General features: G+C 39.9%; 1 long non-coding RNA gene across 1 annotated transcript; it reads left to right on the top strand.

Annotated features, from left to right (window-relative positions):
* The first annotated feature begins 9,555 nt into the window (after positions 1–9,555).
* LOC149117628 (uncharacterized) lies at positions 9,556–13,870 on the top strand. The gene is made up of 2 exons (XR_016205714.1): positions 9,556–10,412; positions 13,096–13,870. It is a non-coding gene; the product is annotated as an uncharacterized LOC149117628 (long non-coding RNA).
* Positions 13,871–15,654: the final 1,784 nt, after the last annotated feature.

The raw sequence follows: 15,654 nt of genomic DNA, 5'->3' as shown, positions 1-15,654 counted from the left end.
ATCCAAGGGAGAGTGCAATCGCAAGGTCAGTTGAAGAATTCCGGAATATTGTTTTGTATCAGGGGAAATTTTTGATTGAGTTTTATTTTTTTCCGGCTTGTCCTTCGCTTTCCATCCCATAAAGGTCGTTTTGACCTTCTTTTCCCCCTTCGGGAGAGGGGGGGGGAGGGGTCGGCGTAGTTTATCCCGGCTGTTAAAATCTAAAATGGCCGCTGTATCACACAGAAATAGTATGGACCGAGACGACGAGTACCATTCACAGCTCGGTTTAATCAAAAGAATAATAAAAAATAATACAATTTATTATATAAAAGTCAGTGGTATACCGAGTGGTAACAAATCGATAAAGACGATATGATATCCTCACATGTGAAGATATGATATCCTCACCTGTGAAGATATCATTTTTGAAAAAATTATCTTTTGTCCCTTTTAACTACACTTAAATTTATTGCTATATGATCGAAACATCTTCGGATCTCCTTCGGTCGTCTTCGGCAATCTTCGGAAAATCTTCGGAAATGTTCGGAAAATGTTCGGAAACATTCGTCTGGCCTTCGGAGCAATTTTGGAAAATCCTCGGAGATTTTCGGAAAGTGGTCGGAAATCTTAGGAAAATCGTCACATTTTATATAATAAAAAGAAAATTACATGGCCGCGCGGAGATAGGAAATTTATCTTCTCCTGTAGAAAAATATTTCACGAGTGAGCGCAGCGAACGAGTGAAATATTTTTCAACACTCGAAGATAAATTTCCTATCTCCGCGCGGCCATGTAATATCCTCTATATCTTTACCATCCCCTCCACCCGAGATTCAAGTGAAAAATAAAATAGAGACTGGCGACGGCTCAGGATACACATTGCAGCTCACGGACACATTGATTCATTGAATTATTTCCATGCAGAGGAAACTGACTTTTTTTCCCAATTACAATAGTGGTAGAAATCATTGAATTCTAAATTCAATCGATATTAATCGAACTCACAAAGTTTTACTACTCTTCTCTCAAGGATAAAATTATTGCCATTTCATCAGACGAGGAAAGAAACTGTTTCGAGTGTTCCGCAGTGATAAGCGATGGAGATCTTGGTCTGATGGACCATTTAAAGAAAGAGCATTGGTCTTCCGAGGTGAGATTTCATGTTTCCAGCAGTATACAAAGAAATGTTTCCTTCCTGTCTTTCCGTTCTTTTCCTCTTTTTCTCTGGTGGATGTATGCGTGTGTGTGTTCTTATTTTTATTTTGGAGGGGGGGGGGGTGGTTAGTAACGATTCCTTGACTATACTGTGACATTGTTCCTTTAATGTTAGCAAATGATAGCAAATGTTAGCAAATGATAATAGATGTCTCGTCCGAGACATGTATAAGCGTGATACCTAGCAAACTACCCTAACAATTATTCCAAGATTACATCTGAAATTTTTGCTGCGTGCTTAATGGTTTTTAAATTCGATTCGTTTTTCGTGTAATTAGAGAAGTGTCAGTCCGCGTTTTCTATTGTATGTAGCTTCTTTAGGCTCTTTAAATAAGTTATTTGTTATTGTTATTGACAACTCAGGAATCATCGTCTTTAAGTTCTGAAGATATGGAGGAAAAAGAATTTAATAAGTGTAGAGATTGTGGCAAGTCCTTTTCAGCAAAGAGCAACTTAAGAAAGCACAAACGATTGGGTCGCTGTAAAGGGACCTCACAGGAACAAGAAAGGTAAGAACTATACCACGAGGTAATAGTAATAATAATAATAATTATTATTATAATTATAATAATAATGATTAATTATAGTAATAATAATTAATAGTATGGGTCTTCATAGCTCAAATGGTAGCGCAAATGTGTCTTGCCCTCAACTGAATTCCAAAAATAATGGTCTACTAGGTTTGTTATTTAAGAGTATATTATGACGTCCAATCTGTTTCTTGTCGTTTTTTGCTACGGATGGCAAGGATGGAAATGGATTGAAACTTGAAAAAGGTGGGGCCAACCTTTTCAAGTTTTGATGCTATCTCAACAAAAAATAACAAAAACGTTATTATGGGTTGCTCTTTTTGATACAATCCATTGGATATCCATCTCATAAAACCACTAAGTAACGATTTTAGCGAAGAATTGATCCAAAACAACAAAATCTTCATAACATAGCCCCTTTAAATTGCATTTACCTCTTCGATGATCATATCTTCATTGAAATAGTAATATTGTGCAGCCCACCACTGTTGTGGTCGTTACATATGTCCTATCGATTTCGTTCATTAAAAGCGAACATTTATTTAATTCTAGGGCATTTCACAAAGCACCAAAACGTCGTCAAGAGAAAGACAACTTCGACATTCCTGTTGATATGTAAGTTCCTATATGGTTCAATCGTCGGCGATAATTATTTTAATATTGAGATTGTAATTCAGAAGTTAGTTTTACATAGAAGCTCTTCTTTTTATTAAAAACTTAAAAAACACGAAACAACTTTTCAAAGACATGTTTTGGTATAACTTATGCCATCTTCAGTTTATTCAGTCGTTGACATTTCAGTGTTATCTTTATATACATTTGATAGGTAATTGATACTTCTTACTGAAACTATGATCTATGGTAACTAAATATATAAATAACTAACACAGAGATAAACAATGGTATATAAACAATAAAAAACGGTAAATAACGGTAAAAGATTTAAAAGATGATGGTGTTAAAGGATTGAACTTGCGCGTTCAATTCCGGTTTTAAATTTTGATGTAAATAGCCTCCTTAAGTTTGAGAAAGTATGCCGTTCTAGCAGAATGTGAAATTTTAAAGCAATCATTTTAGTAACTACTTTTACAATCTATAGAGTTGTTGGGGTGTTTAAATACATGAGAATTTCTGTCAGTTAATGTGTGTATTTAATACTTGGGCTGAGGTGGCCAAGTATAAAGTCGATTTTTCTCGTCGTATTCGACACAGCTTCAATCGGGCTCTACTGCTTCTGTGTTATTTTATGTTAAGTATAATTACATAACGTTTCAATGTCAAGAAAATGTCTCGAAATTTCGACGTCTCCTAAACAGCAACTACGTTATATGTTTAAGTGGGGATTAACATTTCTTTGTCTATGGCGAATATTGCAGGTCAAACAGAAAGCTTGGACCAGAAATATGGAAAAACTGTAAAGTGAATGAGGTGGAAGCGCTTCCTTACGACATTGACGGACTGTGTGTATATAAGCTCCCGTTCAAAAAGGATGCAATGATGCAAAGTTCGGCGGACGGAAGGCCCTGGGGCAGGTGGAAGTGTTCAAGCAGAAAGAACCTGAATGGAACACGCCGAGTAGCTGAGTGTGGCGGGACGTACGAATGCGTTAACTTGGCTTGTCCCTATTTAAAGACTTACGGGCACAAGAACAACGTACAGTTCAAAAAGCTTCCTCCTGAAGTGGTTTGCTCTTGCTGTGGATATAGCGCGAAACCAATGGCGTGTTTTGCGAGAAAGATTTGGAAGTTTCCCGACGGTGCCAGCCATGTACTAGTTTACCACTATGGAACCCACAAATGCACGGCCATCAAACCAATTGTCGACGTTTCAAGTGAAGTGAACAAATTCTTTAAAGAAAACAGCTCTGCAAAACCTTCTCAATGTGCGTATGAGTCTTTAAAGGCTACCCTTCATGACACCAAAGATGTTAAAGACGTGTACGAGAAAGCTCAGGGTTACGCAGACTACAAGAAGCTACAGAATGTCAAACAAAAAGTCGTGGAGAGCATTAATCCTTTGGGACATTCTTTTGATGCTATAGCGACGATAAAGGAAGGTGCTGATAAAGTGGACAAGTTCCTAATATTTCGTGCAGAAGATGGCCGTCTTTCTGGAAGTGAAAACACGTTTGTCTTTAGGAGTAGCCGCGAGAAAGTGGAAATGATGTACCAAATGCAACAGGGTAGTGGATCTTCCTTGGCTGAGCAATACTGTTTTCTGGATGCAGAACATGACCGAGTACAGAAGATGAAAACTATCAACTTGAGCGTGGAACATCCAGCCTTAAAAGAACTTGTCACTTTGGCAAGCATGGACTGTCAAAGTGAAAGCACCAATACACTTAGCGAGTTTTGGTCCCAGGTCAACAGTGTAAGTGTATGACTTGGTCGTTTACTGAAAAATGCATTTCATTTCCTTATCTCACAGGTGGCGGAAAAATTAAGTGTAATGGATACTTTTTCTTAAGTGCAACACCATTTTAAGAGGCTCAATAGCCTGGTTGTCCAAAACTAAGTCGAATTTCTCCGAAATGGCTTTCATTTTTCTGTAATCAAAAGTAACTTTAAATTTCACACATGGTTTCTGAGAACTCCTGTCAACTGCACAAACGTTGTGGCCAAATCAATTTACTCGAGGTCTCTGGGCAATCACAATTTCTACTAAATAGAGGAGAGAAGGGTGACATCGAATTGAATAAAATAAAAAGTTAATTAATTCATTGATGAATGCATTTATTATCTCACAGGCTCTACGTGAATTTACCGGAGATCAGGGATACATCTTCGATCCAGAGGGTTTCGTAACGGACGAGCATGGAGGAAATAGAGAGAGCATCCGTAGAATGCTTAAGCCCGGTGCAGTGGACAGAGCAAAGTCATGTGAAAACCACTTCTACGACTGTGGTCACAAGCAAGAAAGGAGAGATTGGAGCTCTGGCTCTAAATTAACTTTCAGAAAGATGTTGCACGAAATATATCACGCACCTACCCCTGGCGCATTTGAGGCAAACAGAAGAAAACTAATTGACTGGACGGACAAAAAAACAGAAAAACGAGGCCATATTAAATCCTGGTTCAACAAATTTTGGTTCAAAAGACGAATGCATGTATTCCGCGCCTTTAAGAGTGCAGACACGCCTAATACCAATATGGCAGAGGCAGGCCACTCGCGTAATGCCACAAGAGGTGCCAAAAATAAGTCGCTGGCCACAGTAGCCGAAGAACATATTGTCGAATGTGCTCTGCTGAAATCGAAATTAGAAATGCATGAAAGTGGAACCTACAAAGGGGGCCATTGCCCAACGCAACGTCAAAAACACACAGCGACATTTAGAAGGCAGAGAGACCGAGCTGCTCAATTTGCGAAGGAGCTCGAAGCAGGAGACATCAATCCACGCCTTTACTCTACCTCATCCTTTGTTGACCCCTCTTCGAGTCACAGAGCACCGAAAAGAACAGGGATCTCTACAAGTGATGATATAGGCGCCTTAAGCGCCTCATCTTCCTCGGAAAATGAAAGCACACATGCAGAAGGACGAAAAACTGCTAAGGCTTCCTTCAGAAAACGAAAGGGAAGAAGCAAAGTGTTCCAAAAGTCGCTCTCGATGGCTAAGCGAACAAAGTCAGTAACGTTGACGCAAATATATGATGCCGGGCCCACAAGAAAGGTGTTCGAACTGGTAGACGGTGGAAGGATAAGATTAGTAGAGATAAGCGAAACACCTACTTGTGACTGTGGCATGGTCTCTTCCAGAGACATTTGCATGCATGTCATATGGGTCATGCTGAGAAAATTGAATGTCAACGAAAATGACGACATTATTCAGCAAAAATCGATTCCAGTTGCCCGGGTCAAGAAGCTTCTGAGAAGTGAAGAGCATGCCGTAAGCAGTGGGGTCACTGCGAGTTTGACTAGTGGAGTCTCCGCTGCAACTACAGCTTTACCACCTGCGGCAAGTACAACAGCCATCAGTGGAGGTTTCTTGCCAAACAGTGGAAGCTCCATAGCGAGCAGAGCTATATCACTTTCAGCAAGTACAACAGCCATCAGTGGAGGTTTCTTACCAAACAGTGGAAGCTCGACAACGTGCAGAGCTTTACCTCTGGCAGCAGGTACAACAGCCATCAGTAGAGGTTTCTTCCACAACATTGGAGTCTCCAACACGAGCAGAGCTCTGCCACCTGCGGCAAGTACAACAGCCATCAGTGGAGGTCTTTTACCAAACAGTGGAAGCTCCACAACGTGCAGAGCTTTACCACCTGCGGCAGGTACAACAGCCATCAGTGGAGGTTTCTTGCCAAACAGTGGAAGCTTCACAACAAGCAGAGCTCTACCACCTGCGGTAAGCACAACAGCCATCAGCAGTGGATTCTCTAACAGTTTCACAAGTGGAGGTCTCTTGCCAAACAGTGGCAGCTCCACAACGAGCACAGCAATACCAGCAGCCTATCCACACTTTCCTCCCCATGTCTATCAAAGTCACCAGAAGATGCCTTGGTACAACAGCAACCCATTTGTAATTGTCCCAATTAACAATAGGATAAAGAAATGTGCAGGATGCCCATTTGAGTTTTTGGACGCCAGTGGTCCTACCTTTACTGGTTTGGTTGTTCGCCATTGTGAAAAGGACTTCTACATAGACAAAACTGGGCATCGGATGGTGGGAAGAGAAACCAACAGATATTACCACTGCGAAAATGGATGTCTATTAAATAGGCATCCATACTTCAGCGCCGCTCTGATACGACTCGAACCAGGAGTGCAGTTGAATTCCTTTCAACTAAATCATTTGCAGCGTGCTCTGCATGTACAGTTCCAGTGACAGTTATCAACAGAATAATTTTTTTTTTCGACAAATGAAATAGTGCATGCAAATTCATTAAAGCGGTTAGAACAAATCAATGCCTACTATAAGTTTAAGAAATACCTCAGCAATAAAAATACATTACGTGAGTTTTAATTTCGGTCGCGATCTTGGAGAATTGCACAGTCTATTGACAGTTTTTTTTTAATTCTTGTGTTGCGCGGGACTTGTGCCCAGGTATAATTCGCGTTGTCCTCTACAGATCGTTTTCACTCACATGGTCATATGGCCGCCGTGACGTCATTTGAAAATCATCTGTTGTTCAAATCGTTCCATATTGCGACTGCGTGAGAAATTTTCTTTTAAATTAAGGTCAACCCGGGAAACATTTGGAAAATTGAAGGCAATTTTTAGGGATCCAAAGGGGGGATCCTAACTGCGGGATCCTAACTGCGATCCTAACTGCGATCCTAACTGTACCAATAGTTTATCCCCCCTTGCAGGGCTTACTTTATTTTACACAACGATACAAAACGAAAGAAACAAATCTATACCAAAATAAACGTATCAAGTATCAAAACAGTATAATTCCTCTGTACGAAAACCTAAAAAGGAATAAAACAGCGGAACTCCGAAATTTGTAAATTCGAAGATCTGTATTTCGAGAACCGAGTCCTTCCAAGACTGTACTATATAACACTTATTGCTTCAGATTATTTAACACTTCGTACATACAACTGGATGCAGTGATATTTTTTAACAGCGAGTTATAGCCGAAAGATCACAAGTGCTCCATTTCGCAAATTACAAATACGTATTTTAAGAAACGGGTGCTTCAGTACCTTACTTCCTTCGTTACCATAGTGATAAAGCGAACATTAACTCGTGAAAGGTGAGTCAAGTAGTAGGCACTCCTTTCACCGAGCACAAATCTGTAAGCTCGAAACCGAGCGTGCAATAATTTTTCCCCTGACGATTTCCCTGCAAACCAAGGCCATCACGTGCCAGTTTAGAGTCCCGGGTACTGGGAAATATGATCCAAGTTCTGGATATCAACCCATAGTTGCTCAACCGAGCGTTCAATTGTTTTTCCTTGTCCATTTCACTGCAACCCAAGGCCATCAGAAGTTAGTATAGAGTCCCTGGGACTGGACAATATCCCCCAAGTTCCGGGAAATCGAGCCAAAGTTGGTCAAAATCACGATGCGTGTAAGTCGGTCTTCGCTACCTTTTTCACTCTTAAAATTAAGTGGGGCTATTTTGGCGCTAGAAATTAGCTCCAAAGCGAGCGTGCGATAGTTTTACCTCCATCCATGTCACTGAAAACCAAGGCTATCACGATGAAGTTTAGAGTCCCTGGACTGGAAAATATCATCAAAGTTCCGGCATATCGAGCCAAAATTGGTCAAAATCACGATGCGCGTAAGGTGGTCTCGGCTATTCTTTCAGTCTTAAAATGAAGTGGGGCTATAATTCGGCCTAGAAGCTCAAAACCAAACGTTCAAATATTTTTCCTCTGTCCATTTCACTGAAAATCAAGGCCATCACAAGTTAGTTTGAAGTCCCTGGGACTGGAAAATAATCGAGCCAAAGGTGATCAAAATCACAATGCACGTAAGGCGGTCTCGGCTACTCTATCAGTCTTAAAATAAAGTGGGGCTATATTTTGGCCTAGAAGCTCGAAACCGAGCGTTCAAATATTTTTCTCTCTCCATTTCACTAAAAACCCAGGCCATCACGAATTAGTTTAGAGTCCCTGGGACTGGAAAATATCCGAAAAGCTCCAGGAAATCGAGCCAAAATTGGTCAAAATCACGATGCTCATAAGGCAGTCCTTAAATGAAGTGACGTGGAGCTATCTTTCGGCCTAGAACCTCGAAACCGAGCGTTCAAATATTTTCCTCTGTCCATTTCACTAAAACCCAGGCCATCACAAGTTAAGTTTAGAGTCCATGTGACTAGAAAATATCCACCAAGTTCCGGCAAATCGAGTCAAAGTTGGTCAACATCCCTATGCCCGTAAGGCGGTCTCGGCTACTCAATCAGGATTAAAATAAAGTGACCTGGGGCTAAATTTCAACCTAGAAGCTCGAGATCGAGCGTTCAAATATTTTCCTCTGTCCATTCTACTAAAAACCAAGGCCATCACCAGCTACTTTAGAGTCCCTGGAACTGGAAAATATCCCCGAAGTTCCGCAAAATCGAGCCAAAGTTGGTCAAAATCAAGATGCACGCAAGGCAGTCTCGGCTACTCTATCAGTCTTAAAATGAAGTGAGGCTATATCTCGCCCTAGAAGCTCGAAACCGAGCGTTCGAATATTTTCCTCTGGCCATTTCACTGAAAACCAAGGCCATCACCAGCTCGTTTACAGTCCCTGGGACGGGAAAATATCCCTGACGTTCCGACAAATTTAGCCAAAGTTGGTCCAAATTACCGTCGATGCGCGTAAGGCGGTCTCGGCTACTTTTTTAGTCTTAAAATGAAGTGGGGCTATATTTCGGCGTAGAGGCTGGAAACCGAGCGTTCAAATATTTCTCCTGTGTCCATTTCACTTAAAACCAAGGCCATCACGAATTAGTTTAGAGTCCCTCCCACTGGAAAATATCCCCTAAGCTCTGGCAAATCGAGCCAAAGTTAGCCAAAATTACGATGCGCGTAAGGCGAGCTATATTTCGGCCTAGAAGCTAGAAACCGAGCATTCAAACTTTTTTCCTCTGCCAATTTAACCTAAAACCAAGGTTATCACGAGTTAGTTTAGAGTCCCCGAGACTGGAAAATATCCCCCAAGTTCCTGGAAATCTACACACAGTTGTTCAAAATTACGCTGCGCGTAAGGCGGTTTCGGCTATATTTCGGGGCTATATTTCGGCCTAGAAGCTCGAAAAAGAGCGTTCAAATATTTTCCTCCGCTTAGTTCACACAAAACCAAAGGCCATTATGAGTTAGTTTAGAGTCCCTGGGACTGGAAAATCTCCTCCAAGCTCCTGGAAATCGACCCGCAGTTGTTCAAAACTACGCTGCGCATAACGCGGTCTCGGCTACCCTTTTAGTCTTAAAATAAGTGAAGCTATATTTCGGCCTAAAAGCTCGAAATCGAGCGCTCAAATATTTTTCCTCTGCCCATTTCACTGAAAACCAAGGCCATCAGTATTTAGTTCAGAGTCCCCGAAACTGGAAAATATCCTCCAAATTCCTGGAAATCGGCCCAAAGTTGGTCAAAAGTACGCTGCGAGTAAGGCGGTCTCGGTTACCTTTTTGCTCATGGATGTTAGACATCCATGAGCTTATAAGGCAGTCGGATGGCGTTCACTCACTCACTCAGTCCATTGTGATTAATTTATTCATTAAAACTGGATTAAATAGTTTTCACCTATCCCTCCCCTGCTAAGTATAATTTTTGTCCCAGACACTTCGTACTGTTTGTTTGGCTTGTTTTAGGGGGGACAAGAAAGGCGAAATTTTGTCCTATAACACGGAGTTTATACAGGGGAGTTTATACATGGCGGTTAAGACGGCACGAAGATGGGTTTTGGTTCAATCCGTGGAGTTTTAAAATGGAAAGTTGTTACGCTAATCAGCAGTAGCTGCGACAAATACACATGGAAAGACTAGAAGGACATACTATACCATTTTTGTGCGGCATTTTGAGGAGACCTTCGTGGAGTGGTAAAATGGAAAATTATCAAGCTAAGGAACACTAGCTTCGGCAACGGACATTGAAATCCTGAAAGCTACGATGCTCGTTTCGAAATCTTTAAAGCTACGATGTTAAAAAGCGACGATGTCATGTCACGACCGAGGACAAAAAGTCTTTTAAAATGTCACCCGGAGGAGGAAACAATCCAATGGGCCATGAATTCTGTATCATCTGGAACCTAAGGTGAGCCTCCTTGTTGTGTCGGAATTTTTTTACTACGTCTTTTATACGAGGGGGATTATTTCGTTCGGAAAGTAGCTCTGGTGCAGGGTCGACCGCTCTTTGAATGAAAAACAAAGACAGTTTTTTATCATGTCTTATCAGATTTCTAAATAGTATCACTGGAGAAAATCCAGATGATGTGAAAAATGTCAAGACTGCCCCAACTAGTAAAGCAGCATTCAGCATTAAAGGCAATACACTACATGCTGCTTTTAAGATACCTGCCAATAGAGGTTTTGAGCATTTTGCACTGGACAGTGATAGACTGAATACCATTAGAGCAAAACTAAACAAACAGGGTGATTTTCATTGATAAGATTTCTATGGTTGAAAGTGGCATGTTCAACTTTTTGACTTAAAGATTACAACAAATTATTGGAACTAATGAACCATTTGGTGGAATAAGCTTGGTAACTGCTGGAGATCTTTTCCAGCTTAAGCAAGTTTTTGATAAGTGGATCTTTGAAAATTCCCAATCTGGCTGTAATGAATTTGCAACAAAAATTTGGACAGAGTACTTCACCCTCGTTGAATTGACAGAGATAATGAGACAAAGAGATGACAAAGAATTTGCTCAGCTACTCGATCGTTTGAGAGAGTGAAAGCACTCTGAAGATGATATAACCATTTTGAAACAAAGACCTCTGAATGTAAGGCCTGGACAAGATAATTACAATATGAACATGGCACATTTATTTACTAAAAATGCATCCGTAGATGCTCACAACAATGCATTGTATGCCCTCTCTAAAGCTGATAAAGCTCAAACTAAGGCTTTGGACATTGTAATCGGGGACATCTCTGATGATCTCAAGAAACAAATGAAAAACAAAATCCCAGATGATCCAACAAAGACAATGGGTTTATATTTGCTCATGTCAGTAGTAACTGCAACAAAATATGACTGACAACTACATTGATGTGACTGACGGACTCACCAATGGTGCAGAGTGTGTCACAGAACACAGAGACTACAGAGTTGAAATTATACCAGACCAATTATTATTTGGGTGTCATTTCCACATCCTGACATAGGCAGAAACCAGCTTAGAGAAAATGCACATTTATACAAGGCAACTATAAATAGAAATTGGACACCAGTATTGGAAGTAACAAGACAATTTTGAGCCAACAAAAAAAGTGAGGTCCAAATTCTCCGGCGCCAATTTCCACTTAGACCTGCTGCTTCCAACACTATTCACCATTGTCAAGGCGACACATTAACTGAGGTAGTTGTTGATTTTCCAGTATCCAGAAGAGAGCACATACATTATGATGGCTTGAGCCATGTACGAAACAGCTCTGCAATGCATATTTTTAATTTGAATGAAAACAAACTAAAGGTTAGTGAGAAAGTTAAAAGTGAGATGAGCAGACTAAGAACACAAGTAAGCCTTGTGCCTTAAGCAGTGTTACGGACTGACGATTCACCCCAAACAAAAACAGTCTTGTTTCAGAATGTTAGATCTCTCCACCTCCACCTAGATGATGTACAAAGTGATTACAACATTCAAGAAGCTGATGACAACATTTTTGTTGGATCAAAACTTTGCTTGTTAGATAGAGATGATACATATCAGCTTAGTAAATTAACTCTTTACAGAAATGACTTTAATCAGTCTAACATAAGAACTTGCTATGGAACTGCTTTGTACATTAAGAATGATTTGAATTGTACTAAAATTCCATACAGATATAACTTTTAATTAATAATTTGGAAATCACTGTAATGGTGTTGAGCCAACCAATTCCAAATATTAATGTCATTGGTATCTATCGATCGAAAACTAGTTACAATTTCACAGTTGATTGATCCTCTTACTCATCTTCATGACTTAGTATTCACAGAATCTAACACTCCGAATGTACTGCTTGGGGGTTTCAATACTGATCTAATGCAGGCAAATTCAGAACAAATGGCTCTGAAAAATATCTTATAACAGACAAAGGATACACTCAGCTGATTAACCAGTTTACTACTGACTACAGTACACAGATAGATCATGTATATACCAATGTATTACAATGTGTACAATTAGCAGGTACCCTGGAGTCTTACTACAGTGATCATAAACCTATTTACATTTTCATGAAAGCTGTTTGAATATTTCCCTGTATTTATCATATGAGATCATTATTAATATATAATTTAGCTGAATTTGGAAACTTTACATACCAAAGAAATACATGTGTCTAAATGTATCAAGCAACTATTTAAATCACACAGCAAAACAGTCAGAAAATTCATTTGCAGAAACAAAGAATGGTTTGAATTTACTGTGCTATTAATGTCCCTAAATTCCTAGTCTTCATATAGATTCAAAATTACATGTAACTCTACCAAACTTTACAGATGCTGTACATGACAATACCTTTTTTCTAGGTTAAAAGAATTATTTTAACTCCAGTGTTTCTTTAGAGAGAGCACGGCATTATAGCTAGCATTTTCATTCTTAACCCTTTCCAGAAAAGAAAGAAATATCACTTGGACACCTTAGTTAGGTAGGTAGCTTATTTTTATTGGGGCAGCAGGGGGGGAGAGAATAGAAAGGAAAGCAAATTAAAGAAATACAATATTTTTTCTGCATATAATCATTTATACACTTTTAAAATGTGTCACTATTACATTCATTGTGTATTGCAGGTTAGGCAAGTTGTACTATTGTACATGTGCATATAACCCAGATGAACACTGCAATAACAACTACAGTATGATATGCAAGTGACAGTAAGCAGATGTTACTATTAACACAACATTACTGATGCTATACAGGTTTATTAGCCGTCAAAAATAATATCAAAAGACTTAGTAGAAACTGGCTTTAACAACAAAAATCACCATTTAAACTTCATGGAATTAATCTGAGAATTACAGATGGATGTGGAATTCTCCTGCTTACAAAAAGAATAAGATGTTTTCAAGACTTAAGTCAGCTGACACTTGAACTTTTGAAACTCACTCTTTGCAAAATACATTGGGTGCAAGCATATAAAATGGCTCTCCAGGCTGCATGTATAATTACAGAGTTGGAAACACTTTAGAAATTTATCCATATATGTTTCTTAAAGTCAAGAATGTTGACAATTGAAATCCATCTGAACTTGCTATGCGTGTCAAAACTTAACTCGAGAAATGAACTTATAGCTTTACACTGAAATACAGAAATTATATAACAGAAGCTTAAAATTAGCAGTTCTATACCATGTTCATATACATGAACATATACGTGTAGAGTATCGCAATCAGTCTTAATATTAGGACTACAATTAAATGAAACTCCTAGAACCCATCATTAAGGAACACAAAAGTTGAATGTTTTAATCTGTCTCTATTCATAAAATACAAATCTTGCAATGTTTATTCGAAGTATAAGCTGTCCTAACTGTTCCAGCTTATACCTTTTGAATTTCCATTCAGTTCTTAAAATGGTGGTTATCATGCTGTACTTCTACTACGTGTATGTCCTGCTGCTTTAAAGATTGTTATTTATAACTCAGCAAAAATTGTAAAATCTGTATCAGTAGGAGACTGCTGGCTAGAATGTCTCCTCTTACCTTTTATGTGCTACATTATGGTAGTCAGTATTTCAGTGGACTTAATAACAAAGAAAATGTTCCTAATAAAAGCAGTGTTCCTCTTGATTTTTGTTGTTACACTCTGTTGAAAACCATTTTCAATTATGTAATAAATAATTATTTATAATTTATAAAGTAATTTTAACAGAGAGCAAATTCAGCCACCTAAAGGGTGGGAGGCGTGGTAGCCTCATGGTTAGTGCACTCGTCTCTGGATCAAGTGGTCCAGGTTCAGGTTCTGACCGTGGACATTGCGTTGTGTTCTTGGGCAAGACACTTTATTCTCACAGTGCCTCTCTCTACCCCGTGTATAAATGGGTACCGGCGAACCTAATGCTGGAGAAAACCCTGCAATGGACTGCATTCCATCCAGGGGGAGTAGAAATACCCCTAGTTGCCTCACACTACAAAAACCGGGATAAGCTCCAGCCTGGTGGGCCACTTGGCCTGTATACAGACTTTATTTATTACAATTTAGTGGCAGATTTACATAACAATGAGAAAAATCTATCTAAAAAATCTATCCATTAAGTGGCTTGACCCTTACCTATCGATCGCCTTGGTTTGCATTGAAATGGACAGAGCAAAACATTTTAAACGCTCACCTTCAAGCTTCTGAGCCGAATATAGCCCCACTTCACTTTAAGACTGAAAGAGTAGCCGAGACCGTCTTACGCGCATCGTGATTTTCACCAACTTTGGCTTGATTTTCCGGAACTTGAGGGATATTTTCCAGTCCCGGGGACTCTAAACTAACTCCTGATGGCCTTGCTTTGCAGTGAAATGGACACAGCAAAACTTTTTGAACGCTCACTTTGGACCTTCTGGGCCGAAATATAACCCCACTTCACTTTAAGACTTAAAGAGTTGCCGAGACCGCTTTACGCGCATCGTAATTTTGACCATCTTCGGCTTGATTTCCCGGGACTTGGGGGATATTTTCTAGTCCCGGGGACTATAAACTAAGTCCTGATGACCTTGTTTTGCAGTGAAATTGAAACAGCAAAAGGTTTTGAAAGCAGAGTTTCGAGCTTCTGGGCCGAAATATAGCCCCACTTCACTTGAGGAGTGAAAGATGAGCCGAGTCCGCCTTACGCGCATCGTGATTTTGACCAACTTCGGCTCGATTGCCCGGAACTTAGGGAATATTTTCCAGTTCTGTGGACTCTAAACTAATTCCTGATGGCCTTGGTTTGCAATGAAATGGACACAGCAAAACTTTTTGAACGCTCATCTTCGAGCTTCTGCGCCAAAATATAGCCCCACTTCACTTGAAGACTGAAAGAATAGCCGAGACCGCCTTACAGACATTGTGATTTTGACCAAGTTCAGCTCGATTTCCCGGAACTTGGGGGTATTTTCCAGTCCGCGCGACTTTAAAATACCTCCTGATGGCCTTTTTTTGCAGTTAAATGCACGAAGCGTAACTGTTTAAACAGTCACTTTCGAGCTTCTCGGCTGAAATATAGCCCCACTTCACTTTAAGACTGCAACAATACCCGACCGCGTTTCGCGAATCGTGATTTTGACCAACTTGGGATCGATATCCCGGAACTTGGGGGATATTTTCCAGTCCTGGGGACCCTAAACTAACTCCTGATCACCTTGGTTTGAAGTGAACTTGACA

This window comes from Orbicella faveolata, unplaced genomic scaffold (genome assembly GCF_042242905.1).
Source record: "Orbicella faveolata isolate gen_17 unplaced genomic scaffold, um_ofav_v1 contig_12, whole genome shotgun sequence".
NCBI classification, from domain to species: Eukaryota; Metazoa; Cnidaria; class Anthozoa; order Scleractinia; family Merulinidae; genus Orbicella; species Orbicella faveolata.
This window is presented reverse-complemented; position numbering and strand designations above follow the sequence as displayed.